General features: G+C 52.6%; 1 pseudogene across 1 annotated transcript in view; it reads right to left on the reverse strand.

The window, feature by feature from the left end:
- Window positions 1–1,458, reverse strand: part of LOC147118512 (uncharacterized) — a 53,820-nt pseudogene extending 52,362 nt beyond the window's left edge. Inside the window, exon 1 of the transcript XR_015077865.1 lies at window positions 1,391–1,458. The product of XR_015077865.1 is annotated as an uncharacterized LOC147118512 (transcript). The remainder of the gene's footprint in view (window positions 1–1,390) is intronic.
- Window positions 1,459–15,715: the final 14,257 nt, after the last annotated feature.

Genomic DNA, 15,715 nt, shown 5'->3' on the forward strand with positions numbered 1-15,715 from the left:
TGGTTGTTGTTGTTTCCTGAAACTAATAATAAATTCCCCAGAGGGAAAAAAACTTGTATTTTTACTCCCAAATATTAATAAGTTTGTTCTACAGAAACACGAGGTTTAACTGCTTTTATTGATGAATTTAAAAAGTCTGTATTAAAATCTGAGCCAGTGTGTTGTGAGACAAGGAGCCTCGTGTCCAATAAGGGGAATAAAGGCCCACAGCCTCCCCTGGCCCCGGGCCCTGAACAAGGGACTGGAGAAACTCGCTGCCCTGCGGATCAGACAATCAGCCGGCGCTAGTCCCGCCCCTCGGGCTCCCTGATTGGTTGGAGGGCCCGCCGCTGGCTCGCTCCTCCAGCCCCGCCCCGCTCGCTCCCTATTGGTCGGATGCTCCCGTCAATCAGGCCGTGGTCCGGGTCATGTGTCCCTCACCGACTTTATAAAGAAAGCCTCACGTGGTCACCACGGGTGGAGCTGCAGGTCGGCGGGAGTGGGGTCGGGAGATTAATAAACTGGAGCCAGGAATCTTGTGCTGCTGCTGTGCCAGTAGAGAGGGGAGGGGAGGAGAGGAGAGGAGAGGTCTCTCTCTGTGTCCAGGAGGAGAGACCACATCTGTTGCTGCTGCAGCTACTATTGGGGTGCCGGAGGAGGGGAGAGACCAGGAGACCAGACCAGACCAGAGCTAACAACAAAGGGAAGCCATTCCATCACTGCTTCCCCAAGTGGTCTCCATTACAGGAGAGGGAGAGAGGGGAGAAAAACAAACATCCTACATCTGTTCAGAAGGAGGGAGAGCCATTGGAAAACTTCTACAGGTGGGTGTTTCATGGTGCACTCTCAAAGACTTTGTATTTAAGTGGGGGGAGGAAAGAAGAAGGAGAAGAAAACATCTAGGGGTGTGTGTGAGCCACACACACCACTAGCAAACACCCCTCCCTAATGCTTGACCTGGGACAGCTGGAGCTGACCAGGCGAAGTCATCATTTAATTATCACATCGTTAAGACCTGGTGGTGGACTGAGCCTGGGCATCTCCAGCTTTATTTTCCCAGGTGAAGACATCTTCTCCCCCCACAAGAAGACCATCAATAGAGACTTATTTTTACAGAGAGTGCACCCCTGCGAGCACCCACCCACCATCTTGAGTGGAGACCCAGCCCCTGCGGCCTCCCTCCTTCCCACCCCACTTTCTCTCTCTCTTTGTCTCTCTCTAAGAAGCACCTCATATCCATTAATTGCCCGTTGAGCAGAGGGGAGAAGGCCCCTCTCCCAATTTAATCAACAAGGGGAGAGGTGTGCCTTCACTTTTAAAGCTCCCTCTGCTCAGGGAAAAACTACCATTGAGGTCATTAACATCACCAGGCCTGTGACTTGGGGTGGGTGTAGCCCTTTATAATAAGCACCCCACGATGGCGACCACATCATCGCCAGTGACGGGGCCAGCAAAATCATACACAAGTGTGGCAGCCATGGCCACGGCTGCTCCCGCTGCTTCTGCTGCCCCGTCACCTTTCCGCCTACTCACTAAAAAACACGGGGTGAAGAGCTACACTCACCTCAACATGACTATCGAGGCGTGCGTGAAGGCCATGGCTGGGGTTGTCGGCCCTTCAGCCATCGTCGCCGCCTCAAAAATGTACGGCAAGGCTGTGTTCTTCCTGGGGTCGGAGCGGGCGGTGTCCCTGGCCGTAACTAAGGGGCTCACCGTGGGCAGGACCATCCTGCCGGTGGATCCTCTCGAGGCTACCGTGCAGAGGATCCTTTTATCAAATGTCCCGCCCTTTGTTTCGGCTGAGCTCCTCCTCCCCCACCTACATCAACTGGGGGAGGTGAGGTCGGGGATCACACCGATCCCGCTCGGTTGCAGGGAAGCCAGCCTCCGGCACGTCTTCTCCTTCCGGCGCCAGCTTTTTGTTCAGCTGGCGCGGGAGGAGGACACCGAGGGCACTTTTATTGTATGCCATGAGGGGGCTGCCTACCGCATCTTTTGGACGTCGGACGGTGTGTGGTGCCACCCCTGTAAGGAGGTGGGGCATGTATGAAAGAACTGCCCTGCCTCCAAGGCCGCCAGAACATCTGAGGCGGCCAAGGCTGGCGCCGCCACTGCTCCCCCCCCCGTGATTCTGTCCGCGCGTCCTCAACACCTGATGCGCGGTCGACGTTGGAGGCCAACGCCATCACGGCCTCTGGTGGGGGGGAGGGAGAGCATCTGCATGGAGCGAAGGTGCAGAAGAAGATGAAGCACCTTAGGGCGGGTCCCCTCGGTGAGCACACGGTTACGGACAATCTGGCGGAACTTACGACCGCATACCTTGCGCTGGTGGCGGCGGAGTTTCAGAGTTTCGGGGGCCTCATGCCCGGGCCCGTGATCGTAACCGCTGAGGCGGAAGAATTAAGACCTGCGACCGGGCTCGGGCTCGAGGGACCCGAGCAACCTGCACGACGGGAGGGAGCGGAGGAGGAGGCCCCGGTAGGTATGGAGGTCTCCCAGCCTTCGTGTCCCTCCATGACAAAAAAGAGGCGCAAGTCCCTGGGAGAGGAGGAGGACCACGAGAGACAATGTCCCTCCTCGCGAAGGGAATCATCGCCCGCCGTGGGTGCTGCGCCCCCCCTACCGTTACTGACATCTGTGTTCGGCAGGAGTTGCCTGTCCCTCAAGAAGGTACGACAGATGAGTCTGTCCCGCCTGCACCTCCCGGGGATGGGGAAGAGACCCTGCACGTGGGGGGGACCACGGATCTACCCACGGAGGAAATAACAAAAGAATCATTACATCTCGCCATGTCGGGCGCCCTGGAGACTGGGGTGGGCGAGGCCAGTGAGGCTGGGCTCACCCAGGACAGTCCGGACCATCCCCAGGCACTGCTCGACGTGGCTGAGGAATGTATTCAAGCTCCCCAGTCCACTGGGTCGGTGGCTGATGGCGGTGAGGGGGAAGGCCCCCTGACTCCGTCTCCGACGCTGGCGCCAGGGGTGTTGGGGGAAATGGGAAAATGTTCTCCCCGGTTTCCCCGTGCACCCCGATGCCTGGGGCAGAGGGGGGCCCCGAACCTCCGACACCTCCTGACCCGGCACCTCCGGAGGAGCCCAGGGAGGAATCCTCTGCCGCCGATCCTGGGGGTGGGATCGGGACAGAGGCGAGGCTGGCTGATGACGACCTCCCGGAGGAGGACGGGGACCCAGTGCAGAGCACCGGGGATGAGTCAGACTCCGTCGCCAGTGAGGCGGCAGATACCCTCGTGCCCCCCTCCGAGTCCCCCCTCATCCTTGTTGTGGAACTCCGGGACTTTCTGGCTGCATGCCGGTGTCGCCCTGGCAAAATCCGGCTGGCCCTAGACAGATGGTCGGATTTGACGTTGCTCGTCGGCTCCGTCCTTGCCGCTGTCAAATCCATGGGCGTGGACGAGAGCGCGGGGCCGCGCAAGCAGCGTCGGATCAACAAGTTCCTCGCTGGGCTGCTGAGGGAGTAGCGGTCGACAAGTGGCCGCTCTCCCTCCTCCCGTTAGGTTAAGTAGAGGTTGCACTATGCTCTTGTCATGAAGATAACCACAGCCAGCCTCAACATCAGCGGCAGCAGAGATGCTCGCCGTAGATTTAATAACTTCTCAGTCCTCCGGGACGGAAGGTATGCAGTGTGCTTCCTGCAAGAAACCCCCACCATTCCAGAGGATGAGGCCACGTGGCTCCTGGAGTGGCAAGGAGGGGTCAGCATGAGTCACCTCTCCAACTATTCCAGCGGGGCAGCTATCTTGCTGGCCCCGCATTTTCAGCCGGAGATCTTGGGGGTCAAGGAGCACGTGCCGGGCCGCTTGCTCCAGGTCACTGTTCACCTGGGGGGCGTGCCGCTCCACCTAGTGAACGTGTATGCCCCCGTGGTCGGTGCGCAGCAAGTGCGCTTCTTTGAAGAAGTGTCCGCTCTTCTGGGCTCCATCGATGTCGGTGAGTGCGTCATCCTCGGGGGGGATTTTAATTGCACCCTCGAGGCGAGGGACCATTTGGGTCCCCCGTACAGCCTGGCGTCGATGGAGAAGTTGAGGGACCTGGTCGGGTCCTTCGATTTGGTGGACGTCTGGCGAAATCTCCATCCCGACTCCAGCGCCTTCACTTACGTGAGGTCTGGAGGAGGAAGGTCCAGAATCGACCGCCTTTACATTTCCCGGGCATACGTCTCCTGCGTTCCAGCGGCTTCCATGCGGCCGGTGCCATGCACGGACCACCACCTGGTGTGGGCGGAGCTCGCTCCGTTACGCGCGCCGGGGGGGTCCGCGTACTGGCATTTTAACAACCTGCTGCTGGAGGATGAGCGGTTCCGGGACTCGTTTCGTTGGTTCTGGGCCGACTGGAGAAGGAAGCGGGGGGGCTTCCCCTCCTTGAGGCTATGGTGTGACGTGAGCAAGGCTCACATCCGTCTCTTCTGTCAGGAGTACGCGAGGGGGTCGACCAAGAGGCGGGAGGCACGGGTCGAGCGGTTGGAGAGGGAGGTGCTCGACCTGGAGTCCCGTCTCGGTCAAGTCGTCGATGACCCGGCCCTGCGGAAGGTGTACGAAGAGAAGAAGGGCGCGCTGAAGGACCTGCAGCTCGTCAGGTCCCGAGGCGCGTACGTGAGGTCGCGGATCCAGATCCTCCGGGACCTGGACCACGGCTCCCCCTTCTACTCGCTGGAAAAAAGATGGAGGGTCCGTAAGCAGCTCTTGGGGCTGCTGGCCGATGATGGATCTCTGGTCTCGGATCCGGAGGGGATCAGCGCAGAGACCCGGGCCTATTACGGGGCTCTGTTCTCTCCGGATCCGTCCAGCGAGGATGCGCGCAGAGCTTTGTGGGAGGACCTGCTGAAGGTCGGCCTGGAGGGTGCCGAAAAATTGGATGCTCCGCTAAGCTTGGCGGAGCTGACCGGCGCCCTCAGCCAGCTCTCGAGGGGAAAGTCCCTGGGGCTGGACGGGCTGACCGTGGAGTTCCACAGAGCGTTCTGGGACGTCCTGGGGGGCGACTACGCGTGGGTCCTGGGGGAAAGTCTGATGACCGTGGAGATGCCCATCTCATGGCGCAGGGCAGATGCCCCTCTTGTGGCGCAGGGTGGTCATTGTCCTGCTGCCTAAGAGGGGCGATCTCCGCCTTTTAAAAAACTGGCGCCCAGTCTCCCTCCTCAGCATGGATTATAACATTTTTGCCAGGGCCATGTCTGCCCGCCTTGGCACCGTGCTGGCCCACCTGATCCACCCCGACCAGTCCTACACGGTCCTGGGCCGGACTATCCATGATAACATCCATCTGGTCCGGGACCTGGTCCACCATTCCCAGAGGGCTGGTCTGTCGGTCGCCTTCCTTTCCCTGGATCAGGAGAAGGCGTTCGACAGGGTGGATCACGAGTATCTCTTCGGAACTCTATGCGCATTCGGGTTCGAGACGCATTTCGTCGCCCGGATCCAACTTCTGTACGCCGCCGCGGAGTGTCTGATTAAAGTTAACGGGTCTTTGACGGCGCCCCTTCGCTTCGGGAGGGGGGTGCGTCAGGGATGCCCAATGTCCGGTCAGTTATATGCCGTCTGCGTGGAGCCTTTCCTGCGCCTCTTGCAGAAGAGGTTAATGGGACTTGCTCTGCAAGGGCCGGGCGTGGAAGTCGTCCTCTCGGCTTACACCGATGACGTGCTCCTCATGGTCACGGATCCCGCTGACTTGCGGAGGATGCGAGAATGCCAGCAGATTTACTCGGACGCATCCTCCGCCAGGATCAACTGGGAGAAATGTTCTGGACTCCTGGTGGGCCTGTGGCGGGTGGACTCCCTGCCGGAGGATTTCAGGCCCTTCACCTGGAGCAGCACGCACCTCCTCTACTTGGGAGTCTACCTCAGCCCCGCCGAGCACGCCTGGCCGGCGAACTGGACAGAGCTGGAGGCCAAAGTCACCGCTCGCCTAGGACGCTGGACAGGACTGCGCCGAGTGTTGTCCTACAGGGGTCGAGCACTGGTCATAAACCAGCTGGTGGTCGCCATGTTGTGGTACCGGTTGGTCACTTTGATCCCGCCCCTGTGTTTGTCGCAAAGATGCAGAAGAAGCTCATCGACTTCTTCTGGGACAAAGGGAAGCACTGGGACTCTGCCGCGGTTCTGAGTCTCCTTCTTACGGAGGGCGGTCAGGCGCTGGTGTGCCTTCACACCAGGGCAGTGACTTTCCATCTTCGGACCCTGCAGAGATACCTGTACGTCGAGAATCCTCATAGATGGTGTGCGCTGGCGATGTATTTCTTCCGCCAGCTGCACGGCCTCAACTATGACACGCAGCTCCTGTTTGTGGAATTGGGCCGTATGCATGCCTACCTGCGGGAGTTGCCTGTCTTCTACCAGGAACTGCTATGGGTCTGGAACAGCATCACCTCCAGGTGGAGTTCTCCCCCATCAGGAGTGGCGGCTCTCCTTCGGGAGCCGCTGCTCAGGAATCCGCACCTCCGTGCCCGCTGGATCGGGCGGCTGGCGGAGGGCAGGGCTGTGCCAGGTAAGGTGACCAGGGTCGAGGACCTGCTCGATGGCGGAGGAGCGGGTTGGATGGTGCTGGAGGAGCAGGCGCAGCACCTGTCCTGGGCCAACATCCGGCTCGCGGCCAAAGCCATCGAGACGCTGAAAGCGGCACTGGGCCCCGACTCCACTAGGTGTATCGAGGAGGCTCAGGCACGTCGGGCGATCCCGTCCGAACTGACCCCTGTTCGGACGGAATTCCTCATCGGCGCGCGGCCCCAAAACCCCTCTCGGGAACCAGCGCCTCACAGCTTGAGCCATCTCGAGGAAATGCCCTCCATGCCTTTTAGCTCTGCGCGGAGGGGTTTCCTGTACGGGCTGCTCCTGCACACTCTCCACTTTGTCATCTTCGCCTGCCGTCCGGACACGCCTTGGTGTGCCATCTTGGCGGAGGCAGAAGTCCCCAATGGGGGGCTCTCTACGCGGGAGTCCTCCCTTTATCTATTGGGGACTTGGCCTGGAAGGTGTTGAATGGAGCAGTCCCGTGCAATAAGATTTTAAGTAAGTTCACGGACTCCTGGGCTGCTTGCCATTTTTGCGGCCTAGAGGAGTCCGTGTTCCACGTTTATGTGGAATGTGAGAGGTTGCAGCCCCTGTTCCATTATTTGAAGGGGCTGCTCCTTGATCTTTGGCTGCACTTCAGTCCCACGCTCCTGATCTACGGCCACCCGGTGCGGAGGGGAGAGGGCAGGTCGGAGGACCTCCTTGTAGGACTGCTCCTGGGCCTGGCAAAGTGGCCATAAACAGGTCCAGGCAGCGGGCGGTTGAGGGGGTCGTTCGGCCCGATTGCCTGCCTCTCTTCCGCGGCTATGTTCGCGCCCGGGTGGCCCTGGAGATAGAGCACGCGATGTCTGCCGGCACACTCGAGGCCTTCCGAGACCGGTGGGTGCCACGGGGACTGGAGTGCATCGTCACCCCGGCCGGGGTGATTTTAATTTAATTTGATAAGTTTTAAAAATTAATCCAGTGTTTTTGAGCTTCTTTACAGTCCATTTGTTCGGCTGGGAGAGCGGGAGGCTCCGCTCGGCGATGCAGAGAGCCCTGCAGATGGAGAAGAATGTCGACCAGAGTCTGCTGGATCTGCACAAACTCTCCACTGGGAGCGCCGACCCTCAACTGTGTGAATTCCTGGAGACCCACTATCTGGATGAACAAGTGAAGATGATCAAGAAGCTTGGAGATCACATCATTAACTTGAAGAGACTGGGACCCCTGCCTTGTAGGCATGAGGGCTTGTGACTTTGTACAGAGAGCCGAGACTTGAGCTCTGTAAATGACATTTATATTTAAAAAAAATTTTAAAAACAAGAAAGAAAAAAAAATGAACCCGGGGGGACGTGAAAAATAAAACCCCGGGGGGACACAGGCTGCACACACCCCGAGAATTTTTAAAAAAAAAAACATTATCCGCCTCCCCACAACTACCCACCAGTTTAAGACACAAACTCCGGGACAACCAGGAAGTGCTGGGAAATCCCCAGCGAGTCAGGAAGCGTCTGTAAATGGAGCCGAAATGGTGATTGGTCAGGGAGCGTCTGTAAATGGAGGAGAAATGGGAACTGGTCAGGGAGCGTCTGTAAATGGAGGACAAATGAGGACTGGTCAGGGAGTGTCTGTAAATGGAGGACTGGCAGCTCAATATTCCGGGGTATAGAATCTTCAGGCGAGACAGAGTGGGATGTAAAAGAGGAGGGGATGTTGAAATATTAATCAAGGAGTCAATTACTGCAGTAAGGAGGGATGATATCTTAGCAGGTTCCTCTAATGAGGCCATATGGGTAGAACTTAAAAACAAAAAGGAGGCAAGCACTTTGCTGGGAGTGTGGTATAGGCTCCCAAACAGTCAGGGGGAGATAGAGGAGCAGATATGTAGGCAAATCACAGAGAAGTGCAGAAATAATAGCGTAATAATAGTGGGGGATTTCAACTTCCCCAATATTAACTGGGATAGTCAGAGTGTGAAAGGCTTAGAGGGTGCGGAATTCTTAAAGTGCATCCAGGAGAGCTTTTTGAGCCAGCATGTAGAAAGTCCTACAAGAGATGGGGCGGTACTGGACCTAATTCTAGGGAATGTACCCAGGCAAGTGGTAGAAGTGTCCATAGGAAAGCATTTTGGTGACAGTGACCATAATTCGATGAGATTTAAGGCAGTCATGGAAAAGGACAAAGATGGACTGGAAATAAAGGTTCTAAATTGGGGGAAGGCCGATTTTAATATGATAAGGCAGGATCTGGCCAAAGTGGACTGAGATCAGCTACTTAGAAACATAGAAGATAGGAGCAGGAGTAGACCATTCGGGCCCTCGAGCCTGCTCCGCCATTCAATGAGATCATGGCTGATCATCCAAACTCAGTACCCTGTTCCTGCCTTCTCCCCATATCCCTTGATCCCTTTAGCCTTAAGAAATATATCCAACTCCTTCTTGAATATAATTAATGAATTGGTCTCCACTGCCTTCTGTGGTAGAGAATTCCACAGGCTCACCACTCTCTGGGTGAAGAAATTCCTCCTCATCTCTGTCCTAAATGGCTTACCCCTTATCCTTAGACTGGTTCTGGACTCCCCGGCCATCAGGAACATCCTTCCTGCAACTAGTCTGTCTAGTCCTGTTAGAATTTTATAAGTTTCAATGAGAACCCCTCTCATTCTTCTAAACTCCAGCGAGTATAAGCCCAATCGACCCAATCTCTCCTCATAAGTCATTCCTGCCATCCCAGCGTATCAGTCTGGCGAATCTTCGCTGCACTTCCTCCATGGCAAGAACATCCTTCCTCAGATAAGGCAACCAAAACTGCACACAATACTCAAGATGTGGTCTCACCAAGGCCATGTTCAACTGCAGCAAGACATCCTTGTTCCTGTACTCGAACCCTCTTGCTACGAAGGCCAAAATGCCATTTGCCTTCTTAACCACCTGCTGCACCTACATGCTTACCTTCAGTGACTGGTGCGCAAGGACACCCAGGTCTCGTTGCAATTCCCCTTCTCCCAATCTATTGCCATTCAGATAATAATCTGCCTTCCTGTTTTTGCCACCAAAGTGGATAACCTCGTATTTATCCACATTATACAGCATCTGCCATGCTTCTGCCCAATCACCCAACCTGTCCAAATCATACTGGAGTTTCTCGGCATTCTCCTCACAGCACACACGCCCACCCAGCTTTGTGTCGTCTGCAAACTTGGAGATATTACATCTAGTTCCCTTGTCTAGATCATTTATATATATTGTGAATAGCTGGGGTCCCAGGACCAATCCCTGCGGTACCCCACTAGTCACTGCCTGCCACTCAGAAAAAGACCCGTTTATTCCAACTCTTTGCTTCCTGTCTGCCAACCAGTTCTTTATCCAATCAGTACCTTGCCCCCAATCCCATGTGCCATAGCTTTACACACTAATCTCTTATGCGGGACCTTATCGAAAGCCTTCTGAAAGTCCAAATACACCACATCCACTGGTACTCCCTTATCTATTCTACCAGTTACATCCCCCAAAAATTCCAGTAGATTAGTCAAGCACGATTTACCTTTTGTATATCCATGTTGACTTTGTCCGATCCTGTCACTGTTTTCCAAGTGCTCTGCTATTACATCTTTTATAATGGACTCTAGCATTTTGCCCACTTGTCGGAAAATCCTCATCAGAGCAGCGGGAGTCTTTCAGAAAGGAAATAGAGAGAGTACAACGCCAACATGTTCCCGTAAAGGTCAAGGGTGGGACCAACAAGCCCAGGGAACACTGGATGGCAAGGGATATACAAGAATGGATTAGGAAAAAAGGGAGGCTTTTGGCAGATACAAAGGACTAAAACCAGTGGAAGCCCTAGAGGAGTATAGAAAGTGCAGGGGGGTACTTAAAACAGAAATTAGGAGAGCGAAGAGGGGCATGAAAATACACTGGCGAGCAAAATAAAGGAAAATCCCAAGGTGATTTATAAGTATATTAAGGGCAAGAGGATAACCAGGGAAAGAATAGGGCCCATTAGGAACCAAAGTGGCAATCTGTGTGTAGAGCCGGAAGATGTGGGTGAGGTTTAAAATGGATATTTTGCATCTGTGTTCACTATGGAGAAGGACGATGTAGGCATAGGGATTGTGATATACTTGAACAAATTAGTATTGGGAGGGAGGAGGTACTAGCGGTTTTACCGGGTTTAAAAGTGGATAAATCCCCAGGCACAGACGAGATGTATCCCAGGCTGCTGTGTGAGGCAAGGGAGGAGATTGCAGGGGCACTGACACAAATTTTCAGAACCTCTCTGGCCACAGGGGAGGTGCCAGAGGACTGGCGGATAGCTAACATAGTACCATTCTTCAAGAAGGGTAGTAGGGTTAACCAGGGAATTACAGGCCAGTGAGCCTAACATCAGTGGTAGGGAAATTAGTGTAAAAAATTCTGAGGGACAGAATTAGTCTCCACTTGGAGAGGCAAGGATTAATCAAGGATAGTCAGCATGGCTTTGTCAGGGGGAGATCATGTCTAACCAATTTGATTGAATTTTTCAAGGGGGTGACTAGGTGTGTGGATGCGGGTAGTGCAGTTGATGTAGTCTACATGGACTTCAGTAAGTCTTTTGACAAAGTCCAGCATGGGAGACTGGTCAAGAAGGTAAATGCCCATGGGATCCAGGGCAATTTGGCACATTGGATCCAAAATTGGCTTATTGGCAGGAGGCAGAGGGTGATGGTCAAAGTTTGTTTTTGTGACTGGAAGCCTGTGTCCAGTGGTGTACCACAGGGATCGGTGCTGGGTCCTTTGCTGTTTGTAGTGTACTTTAGTGATTTAGATATGAATGTAGAAGGTATAATCAGTAAGTTCGCAGATGAAACGAAAATTGGCGGAGTGGTAAATAGCGAGGAGGGAAGGCTCAGGCTACAGGACTATATAGGCGGGTTGGTTAGATGGGCAGAACAGTGGCAAATGGAATTTAACCCTGAAAAGTGTAAGGTGATGCATTTTGGGAGGACTAACAAGGCAAGGGAATACATAATGAATGGTAGGACCCTAGGAAGGACAGTGGATCAGAGGGACCTTGATGTGCATGTACATAGATCCCTGAAGGCAGCAGGACAGGCAGATAAAGTGGTTAAAAAGGCATATGGGATACTTGCCTTCATTAGCCGAGGCATAGAATATAAGAGCAGGGAGGTTATGATGGAGCTGTACAAAACGCTAGTTAGGCCTCAGCTGGAATACTGTGTGCAGTTCTGGTCGCCACACTATAGGAAGGATGTGATTGCATTGGAGAGGGTGCAGAGGAGATTCACCAGGATGTTACCTGGGCTGGAGTGCTTCAGCTATGAAGAGAGACTGGACAGGCTGGGGTTGTTTTCCTTAGAGCAGAAAAGGCTGAGGGGGGACCTGATTGAGGTGTACAAAATTATGAGGGGCACAGATAGGGTAGATAGAAAGGAACTTTTCCCCTTAGTAGAGGGGTCAATAACCAGGGGGCATAGTTTCAAGGTAAGGGGCAGGAGGCGTAGAGGGGATTTGATGAAAAACCTTTTCACCCAGAGGGTGGTTGGAATGTGCAACTCACTGCCTGAAAGGGTGGTAGAGGCAGGAACCCTCAACATTCAAGTAGCATTTAGATGAGCACTTGAAACACCATAGCATACAAGGCTACGGACCAAGTGCTGGAAAATGGGATTAGAATAGACAGGGCTTGATGGCCGGCGCGACACGATGGCCTCTTTCTGTGCTGTATGACTCTTTGAGAAATGGGCCTGATCAGGGGGCATCTGTAAATAAAGGAGAAATAGTGACTGGTCAGGGAGCATCTGCAAATGGAGGAGAAATGGTGACTGGTCAGGGGGCGTCTGTAAATGAATGAGAAATGGTGACTGGTCAGGGAGTGTCTGTAAATGGAGGGGAAAGGGAGATTGATCAGGGAGCATCTGTAAATGGAGGAGAAATGGGGACTGTAGTGTCCGTGTGTTGATAAAGACACTGAAGACAGGAATTGGTTCATAGGTATTTACTAAGCAAAGTCTGGGGGGGGGGTGGTTCCAACGGATATACACAATACACAGGCTTATATAGCCCGAGTGGCAATCACCGGCACCACAGCACACCTGGGGCTCTTAAAGGCACATACACTACAATTCCTCCCCTTTTAGCTAACCAGTACATCATATTTTAAGTAATTATTAATTACATGTTATAAGCAAAATAATATACATTGCTGTAGTTAATTAATTATAAGTCAGTCTCTCAGGAGGCTTCCTGACTCAGTCCAGATAACACCTCGGGGGTGTAGTAGTTTCTGGTGGTGTAGTAGGTTCTTCTGGCAAGGCTGATTCGGCTTGAATGCCAGTGTCGGGTTCATCGGGTTCCAGTATCACCGGATCGGAGGTAGATATGGGTATCTCTACTTCATCGTTAGATGTATAGAGTTGTGGTGTAGGTTGTCCCTTTCCGGATGACTTTATGATTTGGTCAGCATGGTGCCTTATTACGCTTTCTCTGATGTCCACGGTATACATCAGTGGTCCTAGTCGTGTGCAGATAGTTCCAGGCTGCCATTTCTCGGTACGGTAGTCCCGGGCCAAAACTTGTTGACCTATCTGGAAGGTTCTAGTTGGCCTTTCATTCATGCCTTGAAACTGCCGGTTCTCCACGTCCCTTCTGATGTTGGGCTTGACCAAATCCAGCCGGCATCTTAGGTTTCTATTGAAGAACATCATGGCGGGAGTTTGGTTGGTAACCATATGTGTTGCATTCCTGTATGCGAATAAGAAGTGATCCACCTTGTGCTGAAGTTTTATGTCTTCATTACCCATGGCCTTTATGGCCTTCTCGAAGGTCTGGACAAACCTTTCAGCCAATCCATTGGTGGCGGGATGGTATGGGGCAGACGTGTAGGGCTTAACCCCATTGTTTTTTAAGACAATGGGGTTAAGCCCCGCGATTAAGAACATTGAGTCCATAAATGGACCAGCAAAGTCGATGTGTACCCTTTGCCAGGGAGATGAGGGCCACTCCCATGGATGTAGAGGGGCTTGTGGTGGAGCGTTTTGGACCTTCTGGCATCCTAGGCAGCTCTTGGTCATTTCTTCGATGTCTCCATCGATACCTGGCCACCATACAAACGCCCTGGCTAGGTTCTTCATTTTCACTCCATCCAGATGCCCCTCGTGAAGCTCCTTTAGCACTTTATCCTGGAGTTTGGGTGGAATCACCACTCTGGATCCACACATCAAGGTTCCTCGGCACACTGACAGCTGTTCTCTTCTTTGCGAGAACACTGGCAACAGTGGTTCGCCATGTGCTGGCCATCCCTTCACTGTTAAATCGTAGACCCGTGAAAGAGTCGGGTCATTTCTCGTTTCCCTTTCAATGGCAGAATTTGTTACTGGTAGACATTCCACTATGGTAGAGTGGAACATCTCCATTGGGTCTACTGTAGGTGCCTCTTCTACCATTGGCAACGGTAGGCACGATAAATTGTCAGCATTCCCATGCTGTTTTGACCCTTTGTATTCTATGTTGTATTGGTGTGCCCCCAGAAAAAGGGACCACCTCTGTAGCCTTTGTGCTGTCATAATGGGAACACCCTTTTTAGGGTTGAATATGGAGATGAGGGGTTGATGGTCAGTCAACAAGGTAAATTTTTGTCCGTGTAGGTAATGGTTGAATTTCTTTACTCCCCATACCAGGCTGAGTGCTTCCCTGTCGATTTGGGCATAGTTACGCTCAGCTGAGTTCAATGAGCGTGACGCAAAAGCTATCGGCCGTTCCGAGCCATCAGGGAATTTATGCAATAATACTGCTCCTATGCCGTAAGGGGATGCATCGCACGCCAGTCTGATTGGCAGTGGTGGGTTGTAATGAGCCAAAACTTCTTTGGATGTGATTAAGTCTTTGCATTTATGGAAGGCACGTTTACAGTCTTCGTTCCATTTCCAAATTACTCCTGTTTGTAGCAGTTCATGAAGAGGGTGTAGAAGAGTTGATAAGTTCGGTAAAAATTTATGATAGTAATTTATTAATTCCAGGAACGACCTTAATTGTGAAACATTTTCAGGTGCTGGGGCTTTTATGACCGCCTCAATTTTTTCAGGTGACTTATGCAACCCTTCCTTATTTATTATGTGGCCACAATATGATATTTGATTTTGGAAAAATTCGCACTTGGGGCGATTTGCTCGTAGGCCCCGTTCTCTCAGCCTAGTGAGCACCTGCTCTAAATTGGCAAGGTGCTCGTTGTCGTTTTCTCCTGTTACAAGGATGTTGTCTAGGTAGCATTGAGTCCCCGGAATCCCTTGGAGGACTTGCTCCATAGCTCTTTGCCAGATAGCTGGAGCGGATGCTACTCCGAAAACCAGTCGATTGTACTGGTACAGACATTTGTGTGTATTTATCGTGAGATATTTTTTAGAGACCTCTTCAACCTCCATCTGTAGTTATGCCTGTGCCAAGTCAATTTTGGTGAAACGTTTCCCTCCGGATAGTGAGGCGAAAATATCTTCTATCCTCGGAAGAGGATACTGTACCGTGTGAAGGACCGGGTTTACAGTCACCTTGAAGTCTCCACAGATGCGAATTTTTCTCTGTTCTTCAGATCCATCATCCTTCAATGCTTTCTTCATGACTGGGATGATGGGTGTTGCCCACTCGCTCCAATCTATTTTAGATAATACGCCTGCCTTTTCCAAATTCTCCAGCTCTGCCTCGACTGCTGGACGAATTGCGTATGGCACCGGTCTTGCCTTAAAAAGCTTGGGAATTGCTGCATCTTCCACTTTTATTGAGGCGGTGATGCCTTTCAAGGTTCCTAGTTTCTCTTGAAACACTTCCTTGGCGTTGGCCAAGATGTCTTTTAATCGTTCAGGTATGACGTCATCATCATTTTTTTCCTTACTGGTCACCGTCAGTGCCTGAATGGAGTGCCAGTCTAAACGTATTTTTCTGATCCATTCATGTCCCAAAAGCGGTGGACCACCACCTTGTAGAACGTATAAATACAACTTCTGTATTTCCTTGCCGTTGTATACAACAGGCACCCTTATTTTTCCTTTGGGGTATACTTTCTGCCCCGTATATGTTTTCAAGATAATGGATGTGTCTTTTAAAGGTATATGCGGAAATAGCCGCTCGTAATCCCGTCGATTTATGACGGTCAGAGCTGATCCTGTATCGAGCTCCATTTTAACTGGGGACCCTGCTATTGTGAGGGTAACCCAAATGGTCTGGTAATCTTCTTTGGCAATTACAT

This window comes from Somniosus microcephalus, chromosome 4 (genome assembly GCF_052327205.1).
Source record: "Somniosus microcephalus isolate GS21.2 chromosome 4, FLI_Smic_1.0, whole genome shotgun sequence".
In the NCBI taxonomy this organism is placed as follows: Eukaryota; Metazoa; Chordata; class Chondrichthyes; order Squaliformes; family Somniosidae; genus Somniosus; species Somniosus microcephalus.